This window comes from Notechis scutatus, chromosome Z (assembly GCF_049901735.1).
Source record: "Notechis scutatus isolate UNSWTSFEM ecotype Mainland chromosome Z, rNotScu1.2, whole genome shotgun sequence".
In the NCBI taxonomy this organism is placed as follows: domain Eukaryota; kingdom Metazoa; phylum Chordata; class Lepidosauria; order Squamata; family Elapidae; genus Notechis; species Notechis scutatus.
This window is the reverse complement of record NC_142025.1, coordinates 69,661,798-69,689,395: the sequence shown is the minus strand read 5'-3', so window position 1 is coordinate 69,689,395 and position 27,598 is coordinate 69,661,798. Positions and strand designations below refer to the sequence as shown.

The 27,598-nt window shown below is 38.6% G+C and overlaps 1 pseudogene; it reads left to right on the top strand.

Moving 5' to 3' along the window:
- Window positions 1-27,598, top strand: LOC148128921 (E3 SUMO-protein ligase KIAA1586-like; annotated as a pseudogene).

The window sequence follows — 27,598 nt, the reverse complement described above, 5'->3', positions numbered from 1 at the left end:
TGGACTGGAAGTTTCCCAGAAAAAAATAGGTTGCAACATTGCAGAAGATTTGAAATTTCGACCAAAGAAAAAAGTGTCCACGGAACTAAGGAATGGAAGAATTTCCAAATTGAACCAGCAGGAAAGAGTAAAGAAGTGCAGCAAGCTTCTCTCAGAAAGAAATTGAAGGAACACTTCTCATCTAAGGCTCTGTACATTTGTACAGAGAAGTTGAAGCAATGTGAGCAGGATGTGATAAGCAAAGGACTGGAGAGGATGACTTAGAAATATTTGGGTAGTACATGTAGAGTGTTTACTACGGTGTATAGTCTGGCACAAACGTGCAAACCATTTTCATATATAGAAGATCTGATTGAATTACAAATAAAAAATGGTTTAGATTTGGGAACAGGGTTGCATTCACGTAAAACTTCAGTTGCAATAGTAGATTTCATTACAAAAGACATTAGGAAACATTTATTTACTAAAATTATTGAAAAAACTCACAAAATCTGTTTGATAATTGATGAAGCCTCAATGATATCTTCCAAACCAGTTCTTATACTGTACTTAAAAGTTGAGGATCCATTTTTCTCACCAACAATTTTTGTTGAACTAGTAAAATTAGATAAACAAAATGCAGAGACAATATGTTGTTCAGTTACAGAAAGTTTGAATAAAGTTGGGTTTAATAAGAACTATCTGGAGAAACATTTAATTGGGTTTTGCTCTGATGGTGCCAGTATTAGGCTTGGGAGAAAATCTGGGGTAAGCACTAGGATAACCAAAGAGTTTCCAAACATTATAATATGGCACTGCTTAAACCATCGTCTGCAACTTGTTTTAGATTATTCTATTAGGGAAATAAAGCAAAACAATCATTTTCAAATTTTTATTGATAAAATATATTCTATTTTCCATCAATCAAATAAGAACCTAATTGAACTTAACAAAATTTCTGAACAAATTGAGATTGAAATTATAAAAATTGGTAGAGTTTTTGGACCAAGATGGTCAGCCTGTAGTTTAAGATCAACCCTGGCTGTGTGGCGTACTTATCCAGTGCTACATCAGTTTTTCTGTTCAAATAAAAAATACTCCGGTATGGCTGCCCATCTTGAAAACACATATTTTCTCACTGCTTTGGCCTTGATGATTGATGTCCTAACTGAAATATTTCTTCTTTCTAATGCATTGCAAGAGAGAAACATTATAAAGGCTGAAAAACTTATGGTAAGATCAATTAAATAATTTGAAATGTTTATAAAGGAAAAGGGTGCATATGAAAAAAAAAGGTTGATGAATTAATTACTTCAGAAACCTTTAAAAATATAAATTTTATACAAAATCATCAATTTGTGGGACTTCCTCATGAAAGACTTATAGAAAGCATTATAACTAATTTGAAGAAAAGATTGATGGATTGTAAACATTTAAAAACAGGCTGCCAATTTAAAGACATGAGAGCAGCTGAAAAACATTTAGTTGCATTTGGTGAAATTTTCAGTTATAAAATTAATATTAATGATTATCGTGATTTCATAGAAAATGTATTAAAAGATTCAGAAAAATATTCAATTCCTTGCAGCATTAAAAAGGCTAGAGATATTATTAGAACTATTGCAGTCAGTTCAGCAGAGGCAGAAAGGGGCTTCTCGCAGATGAACATAATATGTTCAGAGGGCAGAAGTCACCTTACAGTTTTCAATATAACAAACCTCCTGATGATCAATCTAATTGGCTTACCTCTGCAAGAATGGGACCCTGTTCTTATAGTAAAGAAGTGGTTATGGGCACATCACACAGCTGATAATGCTCATGTTAAACAAAAAAAAATCTGTAGCTCAGGACGCTAATAAAAAAGTATTTTAAATAAGTTTTATTGCTTTTGTAAAGTTTTGTTATATAATAGTTTTTGATTAATATTTTAAAATGTTGCAACAATATAGTTTTGTGTACCTTTTTTATTATTTATTTAACATTTATATGAAGCAAGATCATCCATCACCATGGACTGAGGTATCACCAATATGCTGATGATATTCAGCTGTATGTCTCGGCCCATGGTGAGTTAAGTGTTGCTGTGTCCTCCCTCTTGCAGTGCCTGGAGGCTGCTAGGGGCTGGGTGGGGAGCAATGGGTTGAAATTAAACCCTTGCAAGACTGAGTGGCTCTGGGTTTTGGGTTCAGGGAGAATTGCCATCTTTGGTCTTGGATGGGGTGGCACTACACCAAACATTCATTTATGCATGGGCTAAATGGTGTATGCATGGAGAATGTGTGCCAACTACTGCTAATGAAGGACATGCTGACCCATCTAGCTAAGAGCAAGATCTTCACCAAATTGGATTTACAAGAACCCTATTAACCTGTCAGGATTAAGAAGAGGAACAAATGGAAAATGGCATTTAATTGTCCCCTGGGGTGCTTCCAGTTCAGGGTGCTCCCATTTGGCTTACAAAAGGCACCTGCCATGTTCATACAGCTAATAAATGAAGTTTGGCATGAGCACTTGTACAAGGGTTTTTGGTATACCTGAACAACATTCTAATTTATACCGAAACTAAGTATGAGCATATGAAGCTCGTACAGGCAGTGTTGGAAAAATTGCAAGCCACAGAACTATAAACTGAACTTGCAAAATGCGAGTTCCATCAGGACAAAATTGACTATTTGGGTTATTGAATCTTGCATGACAGGGAAATGGACCCAGAGGAAGTGAAAGTGGTATTGAGGTGTTCCCCTGACACTAGGAAGCAAGTCCAAAGCTTCCTAGGTTTGTGAATTTCTACTGGCAATTCATCCCTCTTTCACCCAGATAATCCTACCCATTACTAATTTGCTAAAGACTAAGAGGAATGATAAACTCTAGCCAATCACTAAGATGGATTATGGAATGCCAAGTGGCATTTGATAAATTCAAATGGCTGTTTGCAACAGAACTCTGACCCAAATGCCAATTTTGTGATTCAGGCAGATGTGAACAATATGGCAGTAGGAGCAGTGCTGCTGCAAGAAAAAACTCAGGAAGTCCTTCTACTCTGTATCTACACTTCTAAAAATTTGACCAAAACCAAACAGAGGTGGGCAGTGTGGGAGAAGAAGGCTTATGCAGTCCAGTGGGCACTACTAACTTGACAGCTTTTCTTAGAGGAGTCAAAAACCCTTTTGAAGTCTGGAAGGACCATAAGAACTTAGAAGCCCTAAAAAGTTGTCTCCCAAACAGGTTCACTGAATGCAATATTTCAATCATTTTAATTTTACCCTGGAATATTGGGGTGGGGGGGAAATTTCTGGTAGAGTTTTTGTCCAGAGTGCTACAATATAATAGTGCTAGATCCAAAATAATCTGACTAGTCATTCCTCTGAAGCAACTGGCTGCTATGGTAAAGATGAGAGCCCAGGGGAAAACAACATCAAGTGTTCCCAATGAAATACTCAATAATTGAAAGCTGCCCTGAAAGATGATAAATAGCTAGAAACCCACCAAGAGGAATGCACCATGAGGTATGGACTAGCCTAGGTAAAACTATATGCTCTTCCCGGTTTGCGCAGCACCATCCTACAAAACTGCCATGATCTAAGCAGCAGGACATTTTGGCTTTGTCAAAACGTTGGTATTTGGTCAAGTGGCAATTCTGGTGGCCTGGTCTTTAAAAAGACATTGAAAATTATGTGGCCAGCTGCTCCATCTGTGCCTCAGCGCAACAGGGACCATGGAAACCCATGGGGTTATTGCAACCAGCAGCAAATCTTAAAATACCGTGGAAGGAGATTTCCATGGACTTTAGTGGAGCTGCCGGAAAGCTCAGGGAACACTGTAATTTGGATGGTTACAGATTTATTTTCCAAATAGGTGTATTTCATTCCCTTCACAAAGATTCCATCAGCATGAACCCTATCCAAACAATTTGTTCAGCATGGTTAGCAACTCCATGAAGTTCCTGACTGCATCATCTCAGATAGGTGAATGCAATTCACCTTGCAGTTTTGGCACAAATTTTTGAAACTCATGCAAATTGCCAAAAGCTAAACTCCTCCCATCACCCACAAAAAAAAAGAGAGTATGAGAGAACTAATTATGTGCTAGGACAATATCTAAGATGTTACATTAACTATCAATAACTGGACAGATCTCCTACCATTTGCAGAAGTAGCATATAATAACTCAGTGCATAGCAGCACCAAATATACCCCATTTAAGATAGCCTCGGGCCAGGACTTTGTGGAAATAGCAGAGCTACTTCAAGAACAACACCAAACACTATCTTTAGTAGGCCCAATACATTAATTACAAAATACATGATCAGTAGCCCATAAAGCCCTGGATGGTGCACACAAAGCCCATAAACGGCAAGCAGATAAAAAAAAACACTAAACCAAAATACTTCAAAGTAGGTGATAAAGTATTTCTCTCTACCAAATACCTGCAATCTACCCAACATTCCAAAAAATAGGACCTTAAATATGTGGGCCCTTTCCATATTATCAGAATCATAAATCCAGTCACAATGCAGTTGGAACTTCCAAAATTTTTTGAAAGATCCACCTTGTGTTTCACTATAGTTTGTTAAAACCAAAAATCACATCTTCCCTCCATCCAGTCCCTTCAGCACCACCTAGGCTTATGATCATAGATAGGGAGTAGCATTTTGAAATAAAAGAGATAAAATAAAAGAGATTGAAATAAATCTCTTTTGAAATAAAAGAGATTAGAAAGCACAAGGGGAAAGTGTAATATCTGATTACTTGCAAACATTTCCATCATCCTAGTCCGAATGGGTAGGTGGCATTCAGACAGCTAAATTACTTTGAGCCTTCCACCACAAATACCTCCCCAAAACCTGAATGTCTAAACTTCCCTGACCAATAACTACTTTTACTAATCCATTTTCTTTCTCCCCATTTTAGGGCTAACACCTCTGTCACTGGGGGCCAAATGCCAGGTGCCTATCATCATTTTCTTTGAAGCTCACTAGCAATTGCCATAACCAGGGAAAGTGGAAAAGAGCTGGAAGTATGAAGGAATGTTGTGGGAATTGAGGGAGTATGGACACTAACAGGAACCAGAGGTGCCAAACTAAGCTATCTTCCCACATTCAAGGACACTGACAGTGGGAAGGGAATTTACAATCACACAAAGGGGCCCTGATTTCCAAAACACCAGAATGGGGCCTGATTGGACTGCTCCCAAAGAGGGGAGGGATTTGGACATTGGGAATTGCTTTCAATATATAATTTTCAAGTGGATTTTCCTCAGAGGTTGCTTTGCTTCTGCTGCATCCAGTTCCCTAGTAAAAGTACTTTTTTCCTAACACCGATGGAGTCAACGGTCATTCTTTCCTAGCAGCAAAGCTGGGATGGCCAGTCTGACAAAATTTAATACACACACACACACACACACACACACACACACACACAGACTGTGTTTCCCTGAAAATAAGATCTGGTTTTATATATATATTTTTGCCACCAAAAAAGGTACCAGGTCTGATTTGGGGGGAATGTCTTTCACTGACTCAACCCATGGCAGTGGCACCAACAGCACTTACTCAGCAGGAGCCTGCTACCAGCTTACTTCTTCTGCAGCTGCTTGTCAACTCTTGCGCGCATTACCCCCTGCTTCTGTTTTGCTGTCAGAAGCCTTCAGGAAAGGCCTCTGACAGTGAAACAGAAGCCGGGGGCAATGATTGCCTTTCCTGAAGGTCTCTGATGGTGAAATGAGGCCGGGGGTGCCACGCATGTCAATCCAGAGCCCATTCCTCAGTTGCAGAGGTTTTCCTGAAGGCCTCTGATAGTGAAACGGAGGCCGGGGCAATGTGCGCAAGCAGCGGCAAGCAGCTGCAGAAGAAGTGGACAAGCAAGGTGAGGCAGGTGTCAGGTATGTGAGGCCTGGTTGCAACTATTCAAATGTAAGTACTAGTAGGGAAATTCCACAATCCCATCCCCACTCTAGCTTGATTTTTACCCATGTGCCTTGCCCCACCTATGCACCCCAGGGTGGGTGGGGTCTTAACTAGGGCTTATTTTGGGCGCACGTACAAATCAAGCTAGGTCTTATTTTCAGGATACATTTTATTTGGGGGAGAAATGCATGCATACATACATACATACATACATACATACATACATACATACATACATAGTAAAATCCAAATCCTTAACATAAAATTTAGATATAATCACAATTAAAACATGAAAAAAACCTATAGGTTAGGACAAAATTACAAATCTGATAGATAATAGATAGATAGATAGATAGATAGATAGATAGATAGATAGATAGATAGATAGATAGATGATAGATAAATAGATAGATAGATAGATAGATAGATAGATAGATAGATAGATAGATAGATAGATAGATAGATAGGCAGGCAGGCAGGCAGGCTGGCAGGCAGGCAGAACAGACTTTATAACACACGAGACAAAAGATGAAAAGTAGGAAAATAGCATTGATTTCCATTGTTATTTTGCTGTCATAAATTTGGAAAAGGTAAACTGAAAAACTCATTTCTAATTTCTGTGGCAAGTGAAGAAAATTGTTTTCTAAAGTTCTGATGTTCTGGTACATTTCTTTCCAATTCACACTTGGAATTGAGAACAGTTGTCTGTCACTTGATCATGTTTCATTTAAAGTCTATGGATAAAGAAAAAGAGAAAGCTATGGATCTAACATTGAAACACACAATGTCTTTTGAAAGCTTAATTTCTGCTTATATACAACAAGGTCACATATACCAGAACTCTTCTTTTTCTTACTGATAGCTGGAAAACAACATTTCAGATTGTTGGCTTTTATTTACTGTTGTAAAAATGACTATAATGAAAAAATAAATTTCACTGTGCAAGTGCTGAAATTCCTCACTGTGTTTTACATATTATAAAATTCCTTTATAATTAAAGTAAGAGCTGTACATGACAGACATCTATAACATCATACTGTAATTTTATAACCACTACATGAGTAAAAGTAGACACTGTTTAACTAATAACTTCTTCAGGGTGAATAAAATTGTTTGATTTTTCCTAAGTGAAAAAAAGTTTGTCTTCAATTTTACACTTAAGCATCCAATTCATTTGTGTTCTCATATAAACATAGATTAATTTTTATTTTCAGATTTAAAAGAAAGGATTGAAAATAACTCATTGAATGCCTAAAATTGAATCTGTGGGACTCATCTTATAAGAATGAACATTGATTTATGTGAAGATAGTTATCTACTGTGTTTGAGAGGTTATTTGTGTCATGTGGTAACTTAATGTCTGGATAATAATTCTCAGCCAATCTGTACATAATCAATTTACTCTTAGGATGAGGAAGGAAAACCACATTCTGCTAGAACAATATGCTGAAATTGCACTTAAATCTATCAGATACCTGCATCCACCTGTTCGCATCTACAGCTGACTAATATTCATTTTCAGGTAAAGAGAAATCTTAGTTGGGTAGAGCCATAGGAAAATTAAAATTCGTTGTAACATCCTTTTCTTTCCTTTTTAAAATAAGTTTTTATTCTTTTAAATGAAAAATACAAAACTCTCATTTCTATTAACAGTAAATGTGTCATTGTATATACACATTTCTCATTTTGTGACTATACATCATTTTTATCTTTCTTCTTCACCCACTCATACCACCTATCCCATATCTCATAATAATCATGGTCATCCTTGCCTTTTAGTTCTATCGTGAATTTGTCTAGCTCAGCACAGTCCATTATTTTTTGAACTAAAGCCTCTTCTGGTGGTATTTTATCATTCTTCCAACCTTGTGCAAAGATAGTTCTTGCTGCAATTAGGATGTGTACAATGAGGTAACATCCTTTTCATTGGGCACACATTGTGTTAATATTATTTAAGGGTGTTTCTGCCTTTGTTCTTTTATTTCCTTTTAAAAGATTGATTGCTTTGTTTATAATGCTTTCCCAATGGATAACTGTCTACTCAGGCCCAGCTGGTCCTCTGTTACACCAGAAAACAAACCAAAGCAACAAAATCTATTTTAAATATTATTTATGTATGAACACCATTCTCCTTGCATATCTTTAGTCAGAAAAATGTGTACAAACAAAGCCAATTAAGAACTTTTTGAATTTGAATGATTGGCATGGGGTACCGAAGCACTAAGTGAATGTCATGCAAACACCTTCATTATTATTCCTACAAAGTTTTGTGCTTTAATCTTACCTATGCAGTGTACTTCACAGTTCACCCACTTTTTTTGATATAAGCCACCATTTTTACATCATTAATTCATCCCAGACACTGAAGAGAGGATGACTAAAAATTATATGGTTACTTACTAGGAGTGAAATTAGAGGAAGAACAAGTTAAAGAATCAATGATTGCATGGGGGGAAAACTTTGGATATAGAATAGACTTGGATAAAATGGCAGATACTATGGTCTAGAAACTATAAATTAACTATGTCAACAGCTTATAAAGAGAATTTGTATAAGATGTTTTACAGGTGGTACTTACCCCCAATGAGAATTGCCAAGATGTTTAAAGATAAGTCAGCGAAGTGCTGGAAATGTCAGAAGTCACCAGGATCATACTATCATATGTGGTGGATATACACAGAAGATAAAAAGTATTGGATTAGAATACATATGTGGCTGGAGAAAATGATAAAACAATCTATAGATTTTAAAACCAGAAACATTTTTATTGGGAATTTTGCCTGAGGGTTATAATAAAGAGTTAACCTATTTGTTTATCAATGTATTAACAGCAGCCAGGATTGTATTTGCACAACATTGGAAAAATGAGAAAATTCCAATGGATGAGGAAAGAGCTGATTTTAATAAACTCAGAGCGAACTGACTAGACTTATCCATACTGCAAAGAATCTGCTCCCATGAACTCAGCGCAGAACTCAAAAACCGTCTAGACAATGGAGAAAAGGACTTCTACATGCTGACTGTATCAAAAGTAAGTCACACTGACTTCCGGTTTGCAAGGTTTCGGCGGCGGCAGGGATTCGCGATACTGCGCGATCCCTGCTGTGTTCGCCGCCAAGGTTCCCCCGATCCGTTTGGATCTGGGGGATATAGCTGCCCCGTAGAGGCAGCTGAAGACAGGGGGGATCCGGACAGGGGCTTGGGGGTGTCGCAAACCCCCTCCCCAGCTGGCAAAACCCCCTTCTCCCAAGGCGGAGGAACGGCGGTCAGCAATGGCCACCACGAAGAAATCTGCAGCCGGACAAGCAGGTGCAGGAGGGAGAAAGCTGGAAGAAATATGAAAGCTGCTTTTAACCGGGACAAGGCAAGAGAAAGTGACCTGGAACCCTGAAGGCTGCTAAATATACATTGTTTCTAGTGAGAGTTATAAGCTGCGAATATCCTAAAAGGGAAAGTTTTTTTTTCCCTCGTTTCACTCTCCTTCCTAACGTGACAGCAGATGGGAAAATTTTTTTTGGCTGTGAGTGGGAAGGGAGAGGGAAAAAAATTGGAGCAAAATTTGAAAATAAGGAGAAGATTGCCTAGAACTTTAAAGAGTTACTAAACATCAATAAGGCTTCTAAAAGATATATTTTAAAGAGAACTTTGTAATTAAACTTTAACCCCAGAAAGAGAAAGTGAAGAAAGAGAAGGTATTTAAAAGAAACAGCTTGTTTGGAATGTTTGGTGATTTTGGAACTTTTGAGAATTATTTCTGATTAAAAGCACTTGGGTGGTTGTTTGGAAAAACTTTTTCTCTACACAATGGCATCACTTGTGGATGGACTGAAACTTATATATCAAAAATATGAAAAAGAAAAGCAAGAAGGAAAGATGTCCTTGGCACTCTTTTTCAATTTTTAGAAATGGCGGTTTATACTTATGTAAAGCTGAATGAGCAACAGGATGGTGGGGACAAAGAAGAAGCCATCTTTGATGAACAAATAACTTTGGTTGGAGAAGGGAAGAAGAAAGAAAAAGGAAAGAAGACTTTAAGATCTGGAAAAACAACCCAAAAAGAGAAGAATAAGGTGAAAAGGGGACATTATGTTAGGAAACAACAGAAAGGGGAAAGCAGGATAAAAGGGAGGTGGAGAGACAAAGGAGGTAAAGAGGACAAGGAGAAGAAGAAGCAAGGGAGAAAGGAAGGGATGAGAAACCTTAATGGTGGGGAGCAAGATGAAGAAGCAAAAGTTTTTAGAGATAATGGATAAATTTTATTGAAAAAGGGATTCTAGAAGGTACATAAGATTGCATTTTTATATTTGTATTTAGAAATAACCATAAAAATTGGAAATAATATGTAATTTAAAATGTGATAAAATATTTAGTATAACCTAGTGAAATTTTTGTTAAGAAAAGGGAGTACTGTAATGAAATATGATTTAAGTATGTGATGTGGGGGAAAAATAATTTTGGAAAGTATAAGAAGTGTTCCCATAAAGGTATGATAATTAATTGAAATGTGTAAAATGTCTAAAGATATAAATGATTGTTAATACCAATGATTAGGCCATGTTATATTAGTGAAACTATTCGTGAAATGAGAGATTTGAAGTAGAAGAAGGAGGAACATGTAATGTAATAATGATTTATAATATGTGATGTGGGGGGATGGAACTAATATGGCAAATAGATGCTCCCATAGAAATATGTGATTTAATTGATAAAAATGTGCTAAATGTTTAAGATATGAATAAATATTAATATTAATGAATAGATTTGTATTGGTTTTGATGATATTGTATAATGTTAGAATGTACCAGACAGAATCCCAACGAAAGTTATGTACTTTAAATTAAGTATTATAAATATAGGGGAAAGAGACAAAGGCATCATACTCCAATCAGTGTACAGGAGAAGGTTTTTTTTTTTTTCCTTTTAAGAAGAAAGATAAACGGATAGTTGGAAATAGAACAGACAAAGAATAATAAATATTATGATTTGAATTGAGAGGAGATAAATAAAATAAAATTGAGAAAATTTAAAAGAAAGGAGAAGCTATATAGAAAAATGAAAATGTAATAAGATATGGAATGATATGTAAAATGAATATGAATTTGAATTTGTGTCTGTACCAAAGTTTTAACCCGGGATCAAGCAACTTTCAGAAAAGAGATTTTTTATGTTTTTATGTCTCGAATTTTTGTATGTTTTGTATGTCTTTAAAAGTTAATAAAAATTTGTTTAAAAAAAAAAAGGAGGCTGGAGGCTGATTGGAAAGAGGGTCCATTTATTGATGAAGCAGAACCACCAAGCACATATGATTCTGGGCAGTTGACAAAATGGAGTTGACAGTGGGTTTTTTAATACTTTCTTTGGGCTTTGTATTTGAGCTTCCTATTCCTGTGCAATAACATGCCTTCTACTGGCTGCTGTCAGATTCCTATGGGGTCATGTGGGGTTATGTAGGGGTCATAGTTGGATCTATAGGCAAAAGAGGAAATGCAAATTCTAGGTATCTGAGCTAATTTGGTTAAAGTCTTGACTGCTCTGGGGTGATGCAATGAAGGGGCTTGTCTTCTGAAAGGGTGTTGGGCAATTCCTATTGTGGCTTAATGGCTTTTTTCTGTTTTGGATCTTGAGTGAGGGCTAATCTCACCATTCTGCATTTGTTCAGACTTTGCTGTACGGAGTTTCAAAATATCCTGTCTTAAATGGACCGGATGGAATATGTGCCTACTTCTTAAGAAAGCTATCCACTGTCATAGCCAAACCTCTAAGCATAATCTTTGAAAAATCTTTCAGAACCAGCTCCTTGCCTAACCTATGGTCACAAGCCACAGTCATCCCCATCTTCAAAAAGGGAGACCCAAGCCTAGTTGAAAATTACAGGCCAATCTCCTTATGCTGCGTCACCTGTAAAGTCATGGAATCAATTATTAACCAATCCATCATCCTCCACTTAGAGACAAATAACCTACTCTCAATAAACAATTTGGTTTCAGAAAAAAACTATCCTGTAATCTGCAACTCTTACACTGCAAAAACATATGGACGACACAACTCGACCAGGGCAAAGCAATAGACGCAATCTACATAGACTTCTGTAAAGCCTTTGATTCAGTGGTACACGACAAACTACTCCTAAAAATAAAATCCTATGGTAGCTCTGGACAACTGAATAACTGGATAGAAGCATTCCTGTCAAACAGACAACAAATGGTCAAAATCGGGAGCGTCCTATCAAATCCAGTACCTGTCAATAGTGGTGTTCCCCAAGGCAGTGTTCTAGGACCAACTCTCTTCATACTCTACATAAACGACCTCTGTGATCATATTAAGAGCAATTGCGTTCTCTTCGCTGATGATGTAAAGCTGTTCAATACCACAGACAATACTGCTACCCTACAAAAAGATCTTGACTATGTATCAGAATGGTCAAACAAATGGCAACTTCAAATCTCAACAAATAAATGCTCTGTCTTACATATTGGCAAAAAAATCAGAAAATAAAATACAAGCTGAATAGTCAAGATCTTGTTGATGACCCATGCTCTGTAAAGGACCTTGGAATACTCACCTCTAATGATCTAAGTGCTAGAGCCCACTGCAACTACATAGCCAAAAAGGCATTAAGAGTTGTTAACCTAATCCTACGTAGCTTTTTCTCTGGTAATATCACACTACTAACCAGAGCATACAAAACATTTGCTAGACCAATACTCGAATACAGTTCATCAGTCTGGAACCCACATTATGTATCTGATATTAGCACAATTGAGAAAGTCCAGAAATATTTCACAAGAAGAGTTCTCCACTCTTCTACTCGTTGTAGAATACCTTATGCTACCAGACTTGAAATTCTAGAACTAGAAAACCTTGAATTACGCCGTCTTCGGTCTGACTTAAGCATGGTATATAAAATCATACATTGCAATGTCCTACCTGTCAATGAATACTTCAGCTTCAACCATAACAACACAAGAGCACACAATAGATACAAACTCAAAGTAAACCGCACCAAACTTGCTTGCAGGAAATACGACTTCAGCAATAGAGTGGTCAATGTCTGGAATACTCTACCCGACTCTGTAGTTTCTTCCCCAAACCCCAAAAACTTTAACCTTAGACTGTCTACTATTGACCTCACCCCTTTCCTAAGAGGCCTGTAGGAGGCATGCATAAGTGCACCAACGTGCCTACCGTCCCTGTCCTATTGTTTCTCTTATTCTTTTATTTTTCTTATATGTACCCATTTCATGTATTCACAACTATGTATACGCTTATACTTATTATCTTGTAAACAATTGGCAAATCAAATAAATAAATAAATAAATAAAAAATGGATTACCAAGTCTGCATTTCTAAAAGCTGCCTCCTCAATTTCTGCTTGGGGGCAGTGAGATTGGTGCTGCTTCCTGCCTCTAAAAAAACATGTTTCTCCATTTCTCCCTTTCATTTATTTTTTAAATGGACTCTGGGCTGTGAACAAAAACTAGAGAAAACACAAAAACAACTTATGAGCCTATGTGAGTCCTGGAGCAAATGAGAGCTCTCCTTCTGGCTGGGTGTTTCTCTTGTTAAGAATTTGGTCTATTAAATAATGGCCTTTTGTTAATGAAATGAATCTTTGTGTTCAAGAGATGAAAGGGAACTTCATATTCACTGTGCTGTGGTGGTGTGGTGGTTAGAATGCAGTATTGCAGGCTAATTCTGCTGACTGCCAGCAGTTCGATCCTGGCTGGCTCAAGGTTGACTCAGCCTTCCATCCTTCCAAAGTCCAGATTGTTGGGGGCAATATGTTGACTCTGTAAATTGCTTAGAGAGGGCTATAAACAGAAGTGGGCTGCTGCCAATTTTCACCTATTCTGATGGACTGGTAGTTAAGATTAGGCACAGTTCGATGAACCGGCAAATCCTACCACTGGCTGGCTCCACCACTGCCCATTCTTTGGCCTGGTTTGGGGGTCATTTTCAGGCCATTTTTGGCCATTTTCCAGGGCAAAAACAGCCTGAAAAATGGCCTGAAAATGGCCCAAAAAACGGTCTGAAAATGGCCTGAAAATGTTTGTAACATCTCCTTTTGGGTTGTGTGATCCTCTGTGAGACAGCTGCTGTTTACTTCCTCAGGAAGAAGGCTGCAACCCGAAGGAAATTTTTTCATTGTTAACTAGCTTTTAGACATCAAGAAGCCTATTTGTGGACACGCAAAGACTTCAGCGGAAGCAGACTGAAAATGAGTTTGTTCTGAATTGTGTTCATTTCCAGCTCCTGATGTGTTTTGCCACTGGCAGAAATTTATTTTTAATTACAGGAGTAAAGTGAGATGATGAAGAGACATTAGCCAATAACAAGCAATTCTCTTTCATCTTTTGGAGAATCCACAAACTTCTTGTTGTTGGCTCTACCTTTGCCTTGATAAGGTGACTACTCTCTGTTAAAGCAGGTGATGTTCTGTTGCCTTTCTAGTTTAAAGGGAATAATTTGCTTGGCACAGAGTTGTTGTAAGCACGCTGTCACCCAACTGCTTTTATCTGGAGTTTATGTTAGAGAACGAAAGGGTGAAGCCATACATCTTAAAACAAACTGTGTTCTAAATCTGCCAGAGAAGTTTAGTCTTGGAACAGAAGCTGAAAAGAGCTTGGATTTAACTGATCACTAAAACAACTTGGATGAATTACAGATTTTTTGTCCTATTTTTTTCCCATTTTTGCAGGCCCTCTACTAACTTCAGAATTGCCAACAAACTATGCCACTCCAACACCATGTAGAATCATTTGATATTTAGGATACTTGACCAGTCCAGTGCATGTGAATCACAGTATAGTCCTGAGGTGTGTGTGTATGTGCTTTTCAGTCATTGTTCCAACTCCTCACAATTTCCTGGACAAATCCCTGCAGGTTTTTTGGGCAAGATTTTAGAAGTGGTTTGCCATTGCCACCTTCCTAGGGTTGAGAAAAATGGCTCAAGGTCACCTAACTTTGTGTCTAAGGTGGGACTAGAATTCATGGTCTCCTGATTTCTAGCCCAGTGCTTTAACCATTACCCCAGACTGGCTTTCACTGTCGTGTATACAATCGTATTGTCTGTCTGTCTGTCTGTCTGTCTGTCTGTCTGTCTGTCTGTCTGTCTGTCTGTCTGTCTTTATCTCCCATTTTCACCTCATTCTCCATCTCTGTCTCTCAATATCTCTGTTTTTATCTCTCCTTGAAAATATGCCTCTTAGGGTTCAGTTTACTCTTTTGTAAATAAGCCGAGATGTATAAATAATTTAGAAATATGCTTTTCTAAAAACCCTTATGTGAAAACAGAAGCTTAGTATACACAAATGATCAAAACAGGTATAAAGATAGCAATTGATTATGAACATTGGTTTGTTCTCTATCCCCAAATCAGCATAATATGCACTCATAAACCTGGCCAGGTACATTATATACCTAATGGTTAACTGGAAACACATTCTTTGGCTCAGTATTTGTAAACAGCAATGGATCATGCCCAATATTTCCTAGTCAAACCACAGACAACTTCAATGATCTAATACATATCGATTTTACAGAACACAATGTTGAAAAAGCACTACACAATCTAAAACCATCTCTATCTATTGGACGGGATGGAATATGTGCCTACTTCTTAAAAAAGCTATCCACTGCCATAGCAGAACCTCTAAGCATAATCTTTTAAAAATCTTTCAGGACCAGCTCCTTGCCAAAGATATGGTCACAAGCCATGGTCATCCCCATCTTCAAAAAGGGAGACCTCAGCCTAGTTGAAAATTACAGACCAATCTCTTTATGCTGTATCACCTATAAAGTCATGGAATCAATTATTAACCAGTCCATTATCCTCCACTTAGAGACAAACAACCTACTCTCTAATAAACAATTTGGTTTCAGAAAAAAACTATCCTGCAATCTGCAACTCTTACACTGCAAAAACATATGGACTACACAACTCGATCAGGGCAAAGCAATAGACGCAATTTACATAGACTTCTGTAAAGCCTTTGATTCAGTGGTAAACGACAAACTACTCCTAAAACTAAAATCTTATGGTATCTCTGGACAACTGCATAACTGGATAGAAGCATTCCTGTCAAACAGACAACAAAATGGTCAAAATTGGGAGCGTCCTATCAAATCCTGTACCTGTCAACAGTGGTGTACCCCAAGGCAGTGTTCTAGGACCAACTCTCTTCATACTCTACATAAATGACCTCTGTGATCATATTAAGAGCAACTGCATTTTCTTTGCTTATGATGTAAAGCTATTGAACACCACCGACAAAGCTGCTACCCTTCAAAAAGACCTCTACTATGTATCAGAATGGTCAAACAAATGGCAACTTCAAATCTCAATAAATAAATGCTCAGTCTTACATATTGGCAAAAAAAAATCAGAAAATAAAATACAAGCTGAATTGTCAAGACCTTGTTGATGATCCAAACTCTGTCAAGGATCTTGGAGTACTCATCTCTAATGATCTAAGTGCTAGAGCCCACTGTAATTACATAGCCAAAAAGGCATTAAGAGTTGTTAACCTAATCCTGTGTAGCTTTTTCTCTGGTAATATCACACTACTAACTAGAGCATACAAAACATTTGCTAGACCAATACCTGAATACAGCTCATCAGTCTGGAACCCGCATTATGTATCTGATATTAATACAGTTGAGAAAGTCCAGAAATATTTCACAAGAAGAGTTCTCCACTCCTCTACTCGTTGCAGAATACCTTATGCCACCAGACTTGAAATTCTAGACCTAGAAAATCTAGAACTATGCCGCCTTCAGTCTGATCTTAGTATAGTACATAAAATTATATATTGCAATGTCCTACCTGTCAATGAATACTTCATCTTAAACTCTGAAAAGTATGATCATAGAAGCCCAGACCAGCACAATACCACTGAGAAAGAAAAACAAGAAATCCATGATGAAATCAGCATGGCTGCACAAATATCTCTCTGGCAAATTGAAAGAAAAAAAGGACAAGTACAAAAAATGAAAAGAAGGACATACAACTAAGGCAGAATATCAACAGATAGCCAGAATCTGCAAAGACGAAGTCAGGATAGCAAAGGCTCAGAACGAACAAAGGCTTGCAACAAAAGTCAAAGATAATTTAAAAAGTTTCTTCCAACATATAAATAACAAGGAAACAGTCGGTCCACTACAGAGAGAAGATGGCAAGGAAGTAACAGGCAACAGAAAGAAAGCAGAACTGCTTAACTCATTCTTTGCATCGGTCTTCACACAAAAATAAAGTATAGCTCAACCAACCAAAAACATAACTGTAAAAGACAGACCAGAAATAAAATTTAAAAAAATAGTGAGCACGTGTCTGATCTTGATGAACACAAATCACCGGGGCCTGATGGATTACATCCCAGAGTTTTAAAGGAGCTGGTAGAGGTCATCTCAGAACTACTGCACCATATCTTTCAAAAATCTTGAGCACCGGAGAACTACCAGAGGACTGGAAAAGAGCTGATGTGGTTCCCATCTTCAAAAAGGAAAAAAAAAACAGACCCAGGAAACTATAGACCAATCAGCCTAACATCAATATCTGGGAAGATACTAGAAAGATAATAAAAAAAACAGATCTGCCAACATCTAAAAACAAGTAAAGTAATCACTAGCAGTCAGCATGGGTTTGTTAAGAACAGATCATGCCAAACCAGTCTTATTTCATTCTTCAACACAGTGACTAAATTAGTAGACCAGCAAAATACTGTGGACATAATATATTTAGATTTCAGCAAGGCATTTGACAAAGTAGACCACAACCTACTTCTTAGTAAGCTAGAAAAAAGTGGAATAGATACACCACCACTAGATGGACTCGCAACTGGCTCAATGAGTAGTCCTTAATGGGTCTGAGTCTGCATGGAGGAAGTAAGCAGTGGAGTGCCACAAGGTTCTGTCTTAGGCCCAGTACTCTTCAATATCTTCATTAACGACTTGGATGAGGGAATAGAAGGAGAACTTACCAAATTTGCAGATGATACTAAGCTGGCAGGAATAGCTAACACCCAAGAAGATAGGTTCAAGATCCAGATGGATCTTGACAGACTAGAACACTGGGCCATATCTAACAAAATGAAATTCAATGTAGAGAAAAGTAAAGTCCTACACTTAGGCAAGAAAAACCAAAAGTACACATATGGACTGGGTGAAACCAGGCTCAATAACAGTAACTGTGAGAGGGATCTTGGAGTCTTAGTGGACAACCAGCTAAATATGAGCCAGCAGTGTGCAGCAGCTGCCAAAAGCTAATGCAATCATAAGTTGCATTAACAGAGGGATACAATCGAGATCAAGTGAGGTACTAATACTACTCTATAAAACCTTAGTAAGACACACCTAGAGTACTACATCCAGTTTTGGTCACCACACTATAAAAAAGATGTTGAGACTCTAGAAAAAGTACAGAGAAGAACAACCAGGATGATTAGGGGACTGGAGGCTAAAACATATGAAGAACGGTTATAGGAACTGGGCTTGGCTAGTCTAATAAAGAGAAGGACCAGGGGAGACATGATAGCAGTCTTCCAATATTTGAGGGCTGCCACAGAGAGGAAGGGATCAAGCTATTTTCTAAAGCACCTGTAGGCCAGACAAGGAATAATGGATGGAAACTGAACAAGGAGAGATTTAACCTGGAAAGGAGAAACTTTCTGATAGTGAGAACAATCAACCAATGAAACACCTTGCCCTCAGAAGTTGTGGGAGCGCCATCACTTGAGACTTTCAAGAAGAGATTGGACTGCCATCTGTCAGAAATGGTGTAGGGTCTGCCGCTTGGGTGGAGGGTTGGACTAGAGGACCTACAAGGTCCTTCCAACTCTGATTATCTGTTATCTGAGGAAATAATTAAGAAAATAATGGAATGTGCAGAAATGAGTAGATTGATAATGACAATTAGAGAACCAGAGGAAAAAGATTATTATAAAATTTGGAATTTATGTTATGAATGGCTAGATAGAAGAATAAGAAATTGAAATATGTAAGTATAGTATAATATCTATTACTGATAATTGAGTTAAACAGAGTAAGAAAATGAATGTGAAATATATTATTGAAAGTCAATAAATATAATGTTAAAGCTAATATAATAAGTGAGATATGCGATATAAAATACTGATTAGAATGATTATAAACATATATAAGTAAAATATGTATGATAATGTTATTATGTGCACAAACAAATGTGTACCCAACTGACACTGATGAACAGAAAAAACGTTTTGTTTGTTTTTTGTTGTTATAAAAATAAAAATGTTATTAAAAAAAGAAAAAGAAAAGGAGATAGGTGGTAATCTTACCACAAATAATTTTTTAAAAGCTAAAAAGTATAAAAATGTGAATTGTGTCTATGTGTGTATGTGTCCATACAAAAACATAAGGAGGGTGAGGAATATAGGATTAAAAAGCATAAAAGAAAAGGCACAAAAGTGTAATACCTGAAAATAGACAAAGTATATATAAAAACAAAAGTATGTCTAAAATTTGAAGGGAACAGTAGAAATCTCAGATGGATGTAGGAGAACATAAAAGTTAATATATAGCAAACTAATCTATTATAATACAAAGGCTCTTAGGTAACAAACTAAATGCTCACTAATGGTAGTTTAAGGAACAGGTCATTATCTGATAGATTTTAAGTGTAGCTGCACAAACTTGACAACATTATATACTGTAGCAGGATTAGTATCTTCAAGCAGCAAAGAAGTGTAAAATTGTCTTGTGATGCCTAGGCATTTATACAATAATGGTGAGATGAGACTACTAAAATGTCTGTCTAATACAGGCACTGGATGAGTACATGGTAAGGTGACCAAACGTCCTCCTTTAGGGAGGACAGTCCTCCTTTTGTAAGTTCTGTCCTCCCTCGAAAAGTGCCCTCCTACATGTCCTCCTTTTTTATATTTGAAGACTAATCTGTAAATCTCCGTATTTGATCGATGCATGCTAGCACTTCCCCCACTGTCCCCGTGCCTCACCTAACCATTTCTGGGGCTCCCCAAGCTCACCCAGGCTACCTACCTGCCCCCCAATCCCCAGGCTCAGATGGCTGGCTTCCCCACCAGCGCAGCCCCATCCCGCCAGTGGCACTGGCTGGGGTCTACCTACCTGCCCCCCCATCCCTGGGCTTGGCTGGCTGGCTAAGCCACCACGCAGTGCTCTCCCAGCTCTCCTTATCATGTGGTGGCTGCGGCTCAGTGAACTGTGATGCTCCAACTGGTAGGGCAGTGGACCCAGCTGCTTCCCATAAGCAAGGCCATAATCGCAGCACCCCCACCTCCTCTGACCGCTTCTCCCAGGGGCAAAATGAAAGGAAGCGGGCAGAGGTGGTGGAGGCACTGCAGCAACAGCCCTGCCTATGGGAGGCAGCCAGAGCGAAGTCCATTGCCTCTGCCACCTGCAGAGGTATTTATGGAGGGCTGGAGCCGGGGGGGTGCTCAAAGCACCATTGCCACTGCTTATGGGAGGCTGCTGCTTACAGGAGGCAGCCAAAGCGAGGTCCACTGCCTCTGCCACTCGCGGAGGTGTTTTGTGAAATCCAGGGTCTGGGGGTGCTCAAAGCACCGCTGCAGCCACTGCCGGCACCACGCTTGGAGGTGTTTTTTTTCCTTTTTCCGCCACATGCTGCTGACTTGAGCTCGCTGGATCATTCAGTTCATCCCAGACCAGGTGTGTGTGTGTGTGTGAAAAAGAGAGAGAGAGAGATGGAGGGCAAGAAAAGAAAAAAAGAAAGAGGAAGGAAAGAGAGAGAGAGAGAGAGAGAGAGAGAGAGAGAGAGAGAGAGAGAGAGAGAGAGAGAGAGAGAGAGAAAGAAAGAAAGAAAGAAAGAAAGAAAGAAAGAAAGAAAGAAAGAAAGAAAGAAAGAAAGAAAGAAAGAAAGAGGGAGAGAAAGAAAGAGAGAGAGAGAGAAAGAAAGAGAGAGAGAGAAGAAAGAAAGAAAGAAAGAAAGAAAGAAAGAAAGAAAGAAAGAAAGAAAGAAAAGAAAGAAAGAAAGAAAGAGCAAGAGAGAAAGAAAAAGGGAGAGAAGGAAAGTAAGAGAAAGAGAGAAAGAAAGAACAAGAAAGAAAGGAAGGAGAGAAAGAAAAAGAGAGAAAGAAAGAGCAAGAAAGAAAGAGGAAGGGAGAAAAAAAGAAAGAGAAAGAAAGAGAAAAGAAAAGAGGAAAAAGAACGAAAGAGCAAGAAAGAAAAAGGGAGAGAAAGAGAGAGACAAAGAAAAGAAAGAAACAGAAAGAAAGAGAAAGATAGAAAAAGAAATAGGAAGGAAGGGGGGAGAGAGAGAACTCTGTGCTAGTATTTTTAATTGTTCCATTATTTATCGTATATTAATATTTTACACTGCCCCTACACCTAGAGTGATTTTACTGCAGAGAAATGGCTGTCCAGTCTTTTCTTTAAAACCTCCAGTGTTGGCGCACCCAATGTAGTAGCAATTGAGATCCTGTAGATGGTGCAAGCAGCAAACTGTTGTGTCTAATACAGGGACCTCTTTGCATGATCTCACTCCCTACTATCTTGGGCTGGAAAGTCCTGGACTTGTACATGACCTCACCTTACTAACATCACCGCTATTCTTAAGGATTGTTTGGGAGGTTTCACCAATGCTGCATCTATTCTCCAATCCAAATGCTGTATCTATGTTACTCTTCCTTGCTTGTAAAAATAGTATAAAAGTAATAAACACTACATGGTAGTCAGTCATCTTTTCACACTGAAATGACTGGTTATTGAACTCCCACAAGTGGCATCGAACCAGGGACATTAATCAACCCTAAGGGGCAGCAGCTATCAACATGCTTACCATTGTCTGGAACAAATCCCCAGGTGCGCACCTTGTCCCATGGGACCTATCAGTGGTAAGTATGGGCTGCATTCTATCTCAGCACCAGCAGAAACATGTTCAGGAACTCAGATTCCTGCTGCATAAATCAGGTGCAAAAGTACCTGAGACTGATATAAAAAGGCTGGTTGAGGAGATAGGAAAGCTTTGTCCCTGGAACCCTGAGCGCGGGACGCTCAGGTTACAGGATTGGATAAAGATAGGGCATACTTTACATCTTGAACCCAGGGCTCCGGTTCAAATATTACATTGATGGTATCAATGCCATCAAGCAGTGCAACAATTTGGCTCTGATGTCTCAATGGGGCAACGATTAACTACCAGCCCCACTCCTGATTATGATCAGGTAAAAATTGTCATCCCCAAATAATTTCCAATTGGACCTACAGCTCCTTCTGAAAAGATTAAATCTTTTGCTTGTCCACAGCCAGTTTACACCCCATAAGAAAAATATTGGAAGAACAATTAGACAAAGGGGGTGGGATATAGAAGAAATAGCAGATATGCTTTCTGTGTGTCCAATGCATGCCACGGGACAAGTAGATCAGAATGGAGTTCAAATAGTGGAATATCGCCCTCTGTCGTATGCAATTTTAACAGAACTTAGAAAAGGAAATAGAGATATGGGATTGGGAAGTACTTATGTGCAGGGAATGTTAGAAGCTACTATGAGAAATCATATCTTAGTACCTGAATATTGGAAAACTACTTTTTGCATGTTGCTTACTCCAGCATAATATGTAGTTTGGGACAGCGAATTTAGACACCAGTGTGCTGTGCGTGCCCAGCATTCGGGGGGGCATTTACTCCTGAGCAATTGTATGGATCTGGTAATTTTGCTCCAGTTGATGCTCAGATTGTTTTACCAGCTGCCACTTTAAAAATTTCTCCTGAATTGAGCATTTTCAAAGGTGCCTGTTTCTGGCAAGCTTCATCAAGCCTTCTCTAATATTAGGCAGAAGGCTACTGAGCCATATCCTGATTTTATTAACAGATTACAGGATGCTTTACGACGGCAGATAGACAACCCTGAGGTTCAGCATGAGTTATTGATGAAGTTGGCAAAGGAAAATGCCACTTCTGAATGTCAAAGGACAATTTTTGGTCTAGGAACTAACCCTGATTTGGCAGAAATGATTAAAGCATGTCAGGATGTAGGAACAGCTTCTTATCAAACTAATTTGTTGGCGGCTGCTTTATCTCAAGGCAGCTTGTTTACGGCTGCTTTGTCTCAAGACGGCAAGTCTAAAGGAAAGTGTTACAACTGTGGTAAACCTGGTCATTATAAATGGGAATGTCATAATTCAGGAAGAGGTATGTCTACAGCTCACCCCCCTATTCATCAGGGGTTGAAAATAAGACCAAAAACAAAGTGTTCAAAGTGTCAGAAGAGTTCTCATTGGCTAAAAGAATGTTGGTCGGGAAACAGCTGACTGGGCTGGTCTCTGGCCCCAGTCCAAATAGAGACAATAAACCAACAATAGAAAATACTCCTGCAGCTACAAAAAGTAGTGCTGGTATTGATTTGATACTGCAGGAGGAAGTGAATTTTAAATTTCCTGGATAGGTTCAAGTAATTCCATCACAATTATCAGGCCCCCTACCACAAAATTATGTAGGGCTTGTCCTCCCCAATTCAAGTATGGGTAAAAAAGGTATTTTTGTTGATAGATTTGGATTATTCTGGAATCATTTATGTCCAATTGTGGACTAATTTTCCTCAAATTTTGCCCATTTACTCTAGCCCTGCTCAACTCCTTCATTTGCCTTATTTTGTCCTGGCAGGAGGAAAGCCAAAAGAGAGAGGGGAAGGAAGTTTCGGTTCTACTGATCCAGCCACTTCCATCATAGCTGCCATCACTACCCCGATCACATTTCAACGGCCCCGTCAAATCATTTTGTTACAGGGTAAGCCCTTTGAGGGAATTTTGGACACTGGAGTGGATGTTTCAGTGATTTCTGCCAGGCAGTGGCCTGACGCCTGGCCAACTGAGCCCTGTCCAAGTGTGTGGGGTGTGGGGGATCGTCAACATGCACATCAAAGTGTGCAGTTTATTTCAGCCCATTTGCCGAATTCAGATTTGGTCATTCAGGTCCGTCCTTTTATATTAGATATTCATGTCAGCCTTTGGGGACTTGACCTGCTCAGTAAATTGGGAGCCACCCTCATTCTGGAAGACTGAGGCTACTGCCCTTCCATTGAATTGGCTGGTTAAAGAGCTGGTATGGATTGATCAATGGCCTATGTCACATGAAAAATTGATGGCTCTCCATCAATTAGTAAGTGATTAGCTGCTTGCTGGTCATATTGTTCCTTCTAATAGTCCATGGAATAGCCCTGTTTTTGTCATTAAAAAAGTGGCAAGTGGCATTTCCTTCATGATCTTCGTGCCATTAATTTATGTATTCAACCTATGGGACCTTTGCAGTGTGGAATGCCTAACCCTAATTTGATTCCTCAAGATCACGAAGTAATAGTAATTGATTTACAGGATTGTTTTTTCTCTATTCCTTTATGCCCCTCTGATCAAGAAGAGTTTGCATTTACTGTGCCTGCAGTGAATCATTCAGAACCTAATAAACGTTATCACTGGACAGTTTTGCCACAATGAATGTTAAACAGTCCCACATTATGCCAGCTTTATGTCACTGCAGCATTAGCTCCTTTTTGCAAAGGTCATCCATTGGTTTTGATATATCATTATATGGATGATATTTTAATTGGAGCCCCAAAGATACAACCAAATTGGCTTTCAGAACTAAAAAATGATTTAAGTATTCATGGATTGCAGATTGCTCCAGGAAAAGTGCAGCTGCACTCTCCTTATCTTTATTTAGGGCATAAAATGTTACAATCTTATTCTGTTCCAGCTTTTCCTCATTTGAATTTACCTAAAGTTATTTCTTTAGTTAATTTGCAACAGTTGTTAGGCAACCTTAATTGGGTTCATCCATATTTTTCTTTACCTGCACATTTACTTAGTCCATTATTTGATTTACTGACAAAAGGAAAACAACCTGCAGATCTTATTGCAGTTCCACCTGCTGCTCTTGCTACAGTAGAGCAGATTAATGATATTCTAAATACTCAGTTTGTAGATCGCATTCCTCATAGAAATTGTCAATTAACTCTTTTAATCTTTCCTACTAAAAATTACCTACAGGAGTATTAGCTGTTTTAGAAGAAAAAAGGGTATATTGTATTGGATGGGTTTATTTACCTCATACCCCATCCCAAAATGTTTTATCATTTATCCAAACTACTGCTAAAATAATAATTTTGGGACGAACTCAAGCTTGTCGAAGAATTGGGACCGATCTAATGAATATTATTCTTCCTATCCCAAATTCTGATTTTCAATTTTATTTTCAGAATAACTTATCTCTTCAATGTGCTTTAACTGAATATGTAGGCTGTATTGCATATCATTTGCCTAAAGATCCCCGGCTTGCTTGCTTAATGACTTCTTCCTTTCCTGTTCGTCCATTACTTTCTCCTTCTTCCTTGCCTCGAGCTCCTACTGTTTTTTCAGATGGTGGATGAACAAGAGGAGCGATTGCTTACAAGGATGATGATACCTGGAAGGTGTCCTACACTGCTATACAATCCTCGCCTCAACGTTCAGAATTATCTGCTGATATTTTAACTTTCCAAACTTTTTCTCAACAGCCTTTCACTTTAATCCCTGACTCTCATTATGTGTGTTATTTTTAATCTTCCAGGTGTTTATATCACGGCCAAGATTGATCCTAATCTCATGGCCTTGTTTTTAACTTTGCAGCAACTGTTACAGAATCAAAAGCAGTTCTACTATGTGACTCACATACGTAGTCACTTCCCCCTTCCTGGACCTCTTTCTGAAGGCAATAATTATGTTGACGCTGCTATTCATATTTTACCTACTTTATTTTCAGATCCTTTCTTCAGTCTCTCTTTTTTCCATCAAAATGCTAGAGGCCTGGCACAAGCTTGTCATATTCCACTTGACCAAGCTAAACAAATTGTTTTATCTTGTCCCCAATGCTCTGGGGCATCCCCCTTCGGGGACATGGGAGTTAATCCTTGTGGGTTTGCCTCTAATCAACTTTGGCAAATGGATGTTACCCATGTTCCTTCTTTGGCTCCCTGGAAATATATTCATTTATCTATTGATACTTATTCAGGAGCCATTTGGGCTACACCTCAGCGAGGGGAAACAGCTAATCATGTTATTTCACATCTCTTTTCAGCTATTACAGCCCTGGGCAAGCCCTCTTCTTTAAAAACTAATAAAAGGCCAGCCTATTCTTCATCAGTTTTTTTGCAATTTTGTACAACCTGGAATATTGTTCTGACTCATGGTCTTCCTTATAATTCTCAAGGTCAAGCCATCGTGAAACGTAACAACAGGTCCTTTAAGGACTGCTTCCAAAAACAAGTAAAAAAGGAGGGATGTAGCAGGGTCCCCAATTTCTCATGGGTAACGCAACAGGTTCAAAACATCTTATTTACTTAAACCAATTGAGTGTCTCTATTCAAAATTTGACCGCTTATCAGAGACACTTTCAACAGAAAACAAGCTTGCCTCCCCCTCTGGTGTATTATCGGGCCTTGCCAGATAAAACATGGCTGGGGCCAGTTCCTCTAATTACTTGGGGGTGAGGATATGCTGATGTGCTTACTTCTACAGGACCTTTTTGGGTTCTAGCTTGTTGCGTTCATTCTGCCAAGGATGTCGTGGCACTAGTCCCCGAATCCAATCCCAGAGATGGCAAAGATGATGCTACAGACAGCACAGCGTCCAATTCAATCCTGCCGTGCCAGTCATCCAGTGACGTGGGGAGATGTGAAGAACTTGACTGCCAAAGCGCAGGCAGTGTTACAACAGCAGCAAGTAGGAAAAACTCCACAGAATTTATGCGCTGCCGTTTTTGTGGTTTTAACTGCAAATTCCTTAGCCATCATTTGCTTATGTTTGATTGTTCACAGCTGTCCTTTGGCATCAGTGGCTGTTATTCCACCCAAACACTCACTTGAACAACAAATAAAGCAAAACCTATGGGTGCAATTGGCTAACATCACACAAAATGATGCCTTTTGATTATCTGAAGCTTATAATATGGAAAATTTGCTCTCTACATGTTTAGTTCCTGTTTGTACTCTTTCTGCAGTAATTCAAAATTTCACTGGCTTAAGCACATATTTACTAAATGGAAGTTTTAACTATGGGACTATAGCTAGTTGGGGATTTGCTGCCTATTATCCAACCCCTGATGCAATTGCTTTGCACACCCCAGTGGTAGCCATTCCTGCAAATATAACTTGCGCAAAAGTAGTTAATTGAACATCTTCAAGAAAAAAGCCTCACTGTCATCGCATCAGTTCACCTACTTTGAACTGCACAGCTTTTGAAGAGGCTTCCTTTCACTTTGCCCATGTTTGGTTACCGCAAGGATGTTTTTTTACATGTGGCCAAGAAACTTTTAATTATATTCTTGCTAATATTAGTGAAGCACAATGCTGCCTCAGCCGGCTATTTCCTGTTTTTCTCTCTAAACAACAACTTTATCATTCAAATCGTTCTAGACATGGGGTCACACTAGATAGTACTTGTGACTCTGAAGCAACCTTACTTAATAAAGCAGAATATGTAGCTCTAGCTATATCTATGGTAGGCGTGCCAGCACTTGCCGCTCATGCTCACCTTAACATTAACTCTGTTGCATGTAATTTAGCAAAAACAATTAATGCTACTTCTTCAGCTATTTCATCAATCAACCATGAGATGCAAGAATTTAGAAAAGCTATTTTACAAAACCGTGCTGCTATTGATTATTTGCTTCTATGCCAACATTTGGGTTGTGAAAGTTTCCAGGGATTGTGA